Consider the following 9793-nt stretch of genomic DNA (forward strand, 5'->3'; position numbering starts at 1 on the left):
CTTGCTTTGCATCCTCATATTGTGAAATCCACTTTTGCATCACTGGATTGTGAAGCATGCAAAATCGGTTGATTTTAGCCTCTAGATCTTCCGTCATCTTCTTCTCAACACCGAGATTGCACATGACAATCCCAGATATGCGCTCATCATCTATGGTTCGCCATAGCGTATCCCGGGATTTATCAAATCCGTCTAACCACTCTCCAATGTACACTAGGGACTCTGATACCAACCAACCTTCTGCCATGCTACCCTCCGGACGTGCCTTTTGACGCACATATCCCTTAAGCGTTTTCATGAAACGCTCTAAGAAGAACATCCATCTGGAATGAACTGTGCCAGCTATTTCCACCTCATCAACTATGTGAATAAGAAGATGCACCTGAATGGTTAGCATTGTAGTAGGAAAATGTTTCTCAAACATGCACACAAGCTCCGCAGCATTTAGTTTGGCGAATGGTATGGAGTCTACGTCGATCTCCTTTTGTGAGATCCATTGCACCAGCTTTGCAAGTTTGTAGATTGTGTTACGGATGTCGAGAGACAAACATCCCTCAATGGCAACCGGTAAAATAAACTGTAAAGTATGTGCAGCAATGATATTAAAGTCCACATTTTATGCAATGATATTAAAGTCCACTATGAACGTACCTGACACATTTTATGCCAATCGTGTGACTTCAAACCGGTAAGCTTTCCTTCTTTAGTAAAACACGTTCGGAGCGAGTGCATTACGCCAGTGGGGGTCCGCAAAGATCGAATGGCCTCTTTTACTTTGCGTTCTTGGGCTCCTGTGAAAATCCATGGTGCTTTAGGAAGTTTTATCGATCCATCAGACGCTGTTTGCGGCCAATATTGCTCCATACGATCCACATTTCTAAGGTCAACTCTGGCTCCCAAAGTATCTTTCTTGCCGGTCAAATGGTCCCATAGTAGATTACCCACATTCTTGAATATGTGCATTGGATCGAGCAAGTGATTGATCACGAGTCGAGGCCAGTATGGTAACTCGTACCATAGAGATAGTCTCTTCATCCCTGGAGGCAATCCGTCATCGCACATCTCCTTCTGCTCTAACCATGCTTGTGCAGACATCCTTGGTGGCTCTCTTCCCAAAAAGCCGTCGCGTAACACATGATTCTCCGGAAGATACGCTTGATGACCTTCGTAGATTTGCTTCTTCAGTGAGGGTGCCCTACGTGCATTCAGTCTAGGTCCACATGTGACACATGCTCTGTATCCGCTTGTTTGAAGCCCTGCATGTATACACATGATAATAGATCAACTATGGGGAAAAACAAGATTTACAGTGTCTGAGAGAGGAGTGTCAATAGATCACCTGAGCATTCTGTTAGCCCGGGATAGTCATGCATGGTCCACATTAGAATACCTCTGATCAAAGCATTCCGTCGTCCTGTGTGTCGGCTCATATCCACCACCTCTATGCCAATCCACAATTGTTGTAGCTCTTCCAATAGTGGACGAAGATACACATCCATATTCCCCACTTTATATCGCCCTGGCACAATCAAGCTTAGCCATAGGTGCCCCTTCTTCGTAGTCAACCACGGGGGAATGTTGTAGTTGACGATGACAACGGGCCATACACTGTAAGATGTTGATCTTTGACCAAATGGATTTACGCCATCCATAGCCAGGCCTAAGCGCAAATTTCGAGCTTCCCTGGCAAAATCCGACCATGTTCCATCTATATGTTTCCAGGCTGCGCAATCTGCAGGAATTCGTAGCACACCATCCGAAGATTTATTCTCCTCATGCCATGATGCTAGGGCGGCCATGGACTTACATTCGAAGAAATGCTTGATGCGAGGAAGCAAAGGAAAATGTCGCAAAACCTTTTGTGGAATTTTTGTCCCGTGGAGATCTACTCGATATCTTTCGGAATCACATTTCGGACACTTCTCCATGTCTGTGTATTCCCCTCTGAAAAGAATGCAGTCATTAGGACAAGCGTGGATAGAATTGTAATCCATCCCCAAGTTTCGCAAAATCTTTCTTGCTTCATCTCGGGAATCTGGCATCACATTGTCAGCTGGTAGTATGTGCTCTTTCAGCAATCTACACAACATAAAAATATGATACAGTCGTGTAGAAATCTATCAGATCATTATACACCATGAGCTCTATTAAAGTAAACTAATTGTAATAGATCACCTGAAAAGCGCTGTGACGCTAGTGTCACTCCATCCAAACTTTGCCTGCATGTTGAGAAGAACCAGGAGTGCTTTCAATCTAGACATACGTGCTCCATTATACAATGATGTATCGGCTTCACTTTTCATATCATCATAGATAAGCCTTTCTGAATCCATGATCGTCTCGATCATTTCATCAATCTCGGGCTCAAACATTGCCTCGTTGGGAATGTGCTCTGCATGATCATCCCCCGAGCTGTCAGAGGCTACATCTTGTGGCCTCACATATGCTGCTTGACCAAAGCGCCTGCGAATACGTCTATTGGGTTGCAAGATTGCTGCTTGTTGGCCAGCGTCAGAGTCCGACGAGTTATAATTGGCAACAACTCGATCTATAATAGATGGATCGAACTCGCCAAATTCACGAACGTGCTGCAAAGAAACACGTCTTGTCCGTCGCACAGCATGCTTGCATTGATTACAAGGACATAAGACCCTCGTTGAGAGATAGGTGTTTCGGTTGGACGGTCCCACATCCTCGTCGCTACTCATAATGAGGATAAAAAACTTATAACCTAGACAACAAATTTAATATTCTATTGGCATTCTTCATCTTCTCTCTCTCTCTCTCTCTCTCTCTCTCTCTCTCTCTCTCTCTTTACCTCACATTCTCTAGTCATGTCCAATCCCCGCACACCTCGGTCTAGAGGTGCACGGAGATCAGAACCACCGGGTTATAATCTCGTCTTTATTGGTCAATACCTATATTTGTGGGTACAAGAAATCTAGACACCCACGTCTACATGATACTGCATGTAGTGGACAAAATCCCTTTGCCTCTTCTCTAGCTGTAGCACTTCACTTCATCTTAACATCTTTTCACAGTAGATCTTTTCACTGTTCGTCTAACTCTAAACCCTAAACCGTAAGTAATTCTTGCGTGGACTCGATCTAACGTAAATAAGCGTAAATCTAAATAAACGTAAATCTAACTAAAAATAAAGCTAAATCTAATTTAACGTAAGTCTAATGACTAGAGGTTGTCTATATGGTCATTGTGTCGGGGATGTAGTGACTCTTGCCGCCCTGAAGATCCACCTTCTTCCCTATCTTCTGAAGACATTTCACCAGTACTTTTGGATCGACGGAGCCCACTATGAGTGAAGGCAGCAATACCCTATATTCCATTGAGGGCTTTCTTCACCCGCTTCATGCAGGCATCGCAGTCTATGGAGACCCGCATCTAATCTAATATAACATAAATCTAAATCTAGCTTAAATAAATGTAAATCTAGTTAAAAATAAACCTAAATCTAATTTAATGTAAGTCTACATATAACCTAATCTTTAACGTCTTTTAAAATAGTTTCCTACGACGTTATAACTCTCTTCTTCCTGTGTGTGTGCGCGTGTGTGCCAATAAAAAGAGATAAATGGTATAACCTTTCTATCACCCATGCCAAGTGTGATAGATTGATTATGCCATTTCTCTCTTGAATAATAGGTCTTCAGTTCAACTCCTCGTCGGCTAGATCTTTAGGTCTTTTAATTTTAATTAGTTTCCTACGACGCTCCCTTAGTTTCTCTTTCTTTCTCTCTCAATGTGTGTGCGTTTTTTTGGATCGTATGCATGTTTTCTTTCTCTTTTCCTCTCTCAATGTGTGCGTTTTTTGTTTATGCATGTTCTCTCTCTCTTTTCCTCTCTCAATGCGTGCGTTTTTTGTTTATGCATGCTCTCTCTCTCTTTTTCTCTCTCAATGTGTGTGTGCATTCTTTGTTTATGTATGTGTGTGCGTTTTTGCACTCTCTCTCTCTCTCTCTCTCTCTCTCTCTCAAAAACACTATATGTGTGTGTGTATGTGTGTGTGTGTGAGAGAGAGCGCGATGGAGAGAGAAAGAGGGGAAGGGAACATGAGAATGAGGAGAGGGAAGGAGCATACCTGGCTCTCCTTCCTCTCCTCGTGTGTGTGTGTGTGTGTGTGTGTGTGTGTGTGTGTGTGTAAAAGAAAAAGAGAGAGAGAGAGAGAGAGAGAGAGAGAGAGTGAGGGAGAGCGTTACCTGTTCTTTGCTTGAGGGCGCCGAAAAACTCAGATCTGAGATCTGAGTTTTTGGGCGCGCTCGGTTATTTTTTTTACCCCAGCTGGCGTCGCTATGAGCGTCGCTATGAGCGTCGCTATGAGCGTCGCAAATTTCTTTGTAAATTTGCGACGCTCATAGCGACGCTTATAGCGACGCTCATAGCGACGCCGGGAATTTTTTTTTTTGAGCGTCGCTGTGTGAGCGTCGCTAATGTGAAGAGCCTCTTGTAGTGCAACTCAAAGAAAACCTCACGCTATCAACCCTCCAAAAGGCTAATGCAAACACAAAATGGACTAGCCACAGTCTCAAAAAGGGCTCTTTTGGTCCGAGTCTAAGAAACGACCGGAAAAAACTACCAAAATAGCCAAAAATGGCTCCACACATAGTACAATGGGCAATGTCCGCAACTCAACGTACATGAGTAAAACTACACTTAAACATGTGCCAAGAACTGCTGCATGCATTAAAAGTGATCCCTGCAGGGATATTTGCTCTCTAAAGAGCTCAGTAGCACTAGGTGTACTCACACAAAAAACGCATCTGTCAATGCATGTGTTTGCAGAGAATCTGATGTCAAAATGATTGCCAAATCGCGTATGAAAGCGTTGTGTCTGGTAATCCGGAGAATCTATGTGTGAATAGGCTGAAAATCCCCCCTGTAACATGTAACCTACGTGTCGGTGTCGCTATGTGCCGATTTCTACCGCCAGGCAGAAATACGCTAGTTGAATAGCCGCCAAAGATGTCGTAGCCAAAAATCGTGCCGTACTTCCTGATCTATGCACTTGGTGCCGATGCCGAGTGTCACTCCTTTATGGTAGAGGTACCTCACCCCTGCGTGGGCAAGCACAGCTGTTGATCGCGGGAAAAAGTCATCCGTGTGAAACCAGTGCCGGGTCGGATGTCAAAAAATCCGCCTGTAATGGGAGTAATGTCGAGTGGAAATCCCATTTTTGGACACTATATGCCCTAAAATGACTTGCAAAATGTTGAGGAGAACCGCTAAAGCTGAGTCTTTGAATCAATGTCATAAACTGACGCCAGTGTGGCCGGTGCTCAAAGTCGTGGAGGAGAAACGCACGAAAATCATTGAATCAATGTTGAAACTGATGCCGATGACGCCTCCCGCCACCAAGGAGGAGTCTCCGATGCCGAGGAGAACGCCGAGGAAATGGGTGGATGTTGGGTGATGCCGGGCTTACTTGTCGCCTATAGCCGAACACACTTTGTTCTCACACAGCTCGTTTCTCTCAAGCTCACTCTCTCTTTCTCTCTATCGCTATCTCTTAGTCACTTGCTATCGATTTCTCACATCTCAAGAGTCGGGATTCAAGGGTTTGGAAGGAGAGGGGGCAGTCAAAGAGTTGGGTTCGAAGGTCAAGGCTTGCATGGGGTGTGCAGCCACTCTTGTACACAAACAAGTATGACATTAAATTTTAAAAAAATATGTTTCTGTCGAGCCTGGCTCTGTCGTTACTGACGAGCTTCACGTAAGGGTGTGTGTAGGTGGGTTTTGCTAACTGCAGTGCTGCCTTGTGTTCCGGGCCCTGCCTTGTGTGCCCCTGCATCTCACGGTGCTTCCAGCTGCTCAATTTGATACTGCCTAGTACTACCCGGTTGTATACTACCTCGATTTGGTATAGATGCACCACCTACTCACACATGCCATTGCTTACACACACAGAGTGTGTGTCGATGTGTGTGTGTGTTTTGCCCTTTGCTAGCGTCGTCAACCTTGCCTGCTTGCGAAAAGCTACAATTTACCGCTCTTGCCTCAGCTCTATGATTGACCTACTGCCCCAGTGCTCTTGCCTCAGCTCGATTCTGGCTTCGATTCCTGCTCGCTATCTCTTGCTTGCATTGGCTGCTTCGGAGCTTGGGAATTACACACACAGTGTGTTGTGTACACACTACCCGAAATGATCGACCTTGCCTTCGATCTACCTCAATGTGCAACGCTCAAGCTTCCTCACTGGCTTTTCTCTGCTCGACACACCTGGTTGCTCCCCCTAATGCTTCAAGGTTTTGATGGCTGCGATTCTCTCAAGATTTGTCTTGCTTCCAAGCATGCCTTTGCTCATAATTTTTTACCCCCGACTGGCTTCTGCTCCTGCTCTATTTTCTCCCACTCAACTCAATTTGCCATGGCTTGTTGCCTTTTTCTCAACTCCTCTGCAGAGACTCCCCTTGATTGATTCAAGATTTGAAATGGTGCTTCATGTCGTGGACTGGGAGCGGGAAGCTGACTAATAAGCTCTGATACCAATTGATGTGGGCGGAGTGCACATGTGTGCAGTGTTCTAGAGAGGGAAGGATGCAAGAGAAGGGGGAAGAGAATTGGGGAAGAAGAAGATGCACAGAGAGTTGGGTTAGTGGAGAGGAAAGTGAGAGAGTAAAGTCAACTCTCTCACTTTCTCTCCCTATATTCATTAGGAAGAAAATGTTATCAAGGTGGTTTCCCACGGCCACGTGGCCTACACCCCAACAACATGGAATGCATTATGAATCTTCCAAGTAATTCCTTGAATGTATCAAGAACCCCCGTTTTGCATGACCCATTAGTTCTTGAATAGAGTCAGACTTTTGTTCAAGCCAGTAATCTTGGGTCTTTGTAGGGATTCTGCCGCAAAACTGCTCAATCTATTCTTTAGAGTTGACCTTCTCAAACGAAGAGGTCGGTAGAAAAGAATCTCAAAACCTCTCCCAATATGCATCCAAAGAATCTCCCTTGGTCATCTGAAGATGGTTCCAAGGGGTTCTTACATCTCGGTCGTACTCCTAGGTCAACCAAGAAGAAATAAAGAGCCGTTTGAATTTCAACCACTTGACTAGGGCTTCTTTCCTCAAAAGAAGAGTGGATCACCATGTTCGAGCATTTCCTTTTAAAAATGATGCAGCCCTCGTGATCTTGGAGTGCTCTGAGTAATGCCCTCTAGAGAAGGCTATATCAAACTGCTGGTAGGATGAAGGCCAAATCCCTTGGAGAATCTTCAAGGAAGTTGTATTGGTTGGCTCTGTGAAAGTGCTTCTTCTTCGCATAAAACATGTGGTCCTGGGAGTCCGAACTATCATAGGATGACTCCTCCGTAGAGCTATCAAAAACTGGTCGAAATATGAGCTTCTTTGCCTTTTTCTTGTTCTTTCCAAAGCTTTGCTTTTTGCTTCGCTTCTTGCCCTTTCTATCCTCCTCACTCATGTTGAAAGAGCTAGAAGAACTGTCAGAAGAAGAGGAAGAAGAACTGGGCAGTCCTTCAAAAAGCACATGCTTCTTCTACTTTCTTGCATATGCAAAAGAAGATTGACGGCCCAAGTAACCAGGGTAGTCAATCCCCTTCTTGCGCTTCTTCAATTGCTTGTTTGATTGATTTTTCGTGTCCAAAAGTTGACTGATCTGGGTCTGAACCACCTCTTGAAATTCCTCTTCAATAAACATCCTCGGAGAAGGAGGTTTCTTGATTGCCGGTTTGATTGGTGGTTTGGTTGCTTTTTGGCACTGAGCATGCACTTCAGCCATAGATTGCTAGGTCAAAAATTTTGCAAATTTGGGATCCTTACCAAACTGAAGCATCTGCTTGGTGCACTCGTCAACCTGATTTTGACGTTGCATCTCCATGAGTTCATATTGTGTAGGCCGAGGTGGCCCGTACTCATCTTCTATTGTTGCCTCCTCCCGCCTCAATGGTTGTAGCAGAAAAGGTCAATTTATTCTTTTTGGAATCCATAAGTGTCGTGAGAAAAGGTATTGGATTTCCCGGTAGAAAATTAATTAGTCGTTCTCTTATACCACTGTAACAAACTTGGACACCCCAAGTCAAGACTCTGTCGTGACACAGCAGAGATTCACTTCAAAACACTTCACAAAATTAAGAGTCGACACGGATCGGCGTAGTTTTGTGCCAAGAGATATTGGCCCCAAAGATTGGCGCCCCTTTTGGTATTTTGTTTATATTAATCTTTGAGCAAAGTACACTTCCCACGAATGCTCTCTCTCAGACTCTGCATCCAGATGCTCTAAGAAGTGAGCCCCCCTTGGGTCACTTATAAAGGTTTACAAGGGTTGCTAAAAGCAGAGCCACAAAAGCATTAAACTCAAAAGCAAGCTTCCAAAAGCTTCTTGGCTAAAATCTGTCAGCAAAAGCAGTCAATGCTAATTGCAAAAATCCAGGCAGTCAAGCCACGTCAGCAGCCAACGTAAAACGTGGAAGTTTGTATGATGCCACGTCTGCCTGTCCATAGCAAGGTTGCTGTCCACAGAGTCATGCCGTCATCAATTTGTGACAAGGACTACAGAGGGTGAATAGCAAGGGTGTGGGTCCCTAGGGAGGGTGAGCATGTGATGGTGTTGAACAATCAACTAGAGTGCAAACAGGTGATGATACCAGGTTGGATGTCTGCAGTTGGTGTGGATTAGATTAATTTAGGTGGCACACTTAAGAGCAAAGTCAATCTACTTTCTTGCTGCAATGGATTAAAAAAAGAAACTTCCAAAAAGTTGCTTCCATATGCACCTATTCTCTCTCTCTCTCTCTCTCTCTCTCTCTCTCTCTCTCTCTCACACACACACACACACACACACACACACACACACACACACACACACACACACGTGCATGAACGCGCGCTTTTATTTAGCAAAAGATTAAAGATGGCTAACGAGGCTGAAAATTAGACATTGAATAGTTTCTCAAAAGCTGTGAAAACATCGGATTTTGAACACACAATTGAAGGAGTAAATCTTAAGCAATTCTTGCACTTACGAGCTCTATGGAGCTTCATCGTGAAGCATACTACACAATCAACACACCATGCAAATTAATATAAAAGCTATGGTGCAACAAAGCTAGTTAAAATTGACACGATAAGATGAAATAATTGAAAATGCACCTAATAACAAAATACCACTAATCACAATGTCATTAATTAAGAAGGGTATTGGCTCATTGGTATTGCCAAGGGAGTGCCCAAGTTAATTGGTAACTCTAGTGATTAGAGCAAGAGAGAATGTGGATCTTGGTGGTGGTTAGGAGGTTCTAATCACCTAAATGGCTCTAATACCACTTGATAGGTTAGTTGATGCCGAAGTGTACTCCCTAATCACCAATGGTGTAGCATCAAGCTATTGATGCTATGGTGGATGTAGCCTTGGCTTAGCCATGGTGTTAGGGTTAGGGTTAGGGTTATAGTGATTAGGATTAGGGTTAGGCTAATCACCAATGGTGTAGCATCAAGCTATGATGGATGTAGCCTTAGCTTAGCCATGGTGATAGGGTTAGGGTTATAGTGATTAGGATTAGGGTTAGGCTATGCCAAGAGCAAAAGCATTAGGGTAGAGCATAGGCACAATGAAGTAAAATCAAAGTACAAAGATTAATTAGAAAATAGCCTCTAATATAGGCTTGGTAGTTTACATCCATTGGCTAGAGAGGTTGCGTCCTTTTCGTATTGGACCAAGTCATCATTTCATCCATCCTAGTAGACTAGGGCTCTTTCCCATGTGGTGCTACTAGTGTGGGCTTACCCTAATAGGGCGTAGCTATAGCCTAATCCAGCCCATATCT

Source organism: Adiantum capillus-veneris, chromosome 14 (assembly GCF_014529385.1).
Source record: "Adiantum capillus-veneris isolate H3 chromosome 14, ASM1452938v2, whole genome shotgun sequence".
In the NCBI taxonomy this organism is placed as follows: Eukaryota; Viridiplantae; Streptophyta; class Polypodiopsida; order Polypodiales; family Pteridaceae; genus Adiantum; species Adiantum capillus-veneris.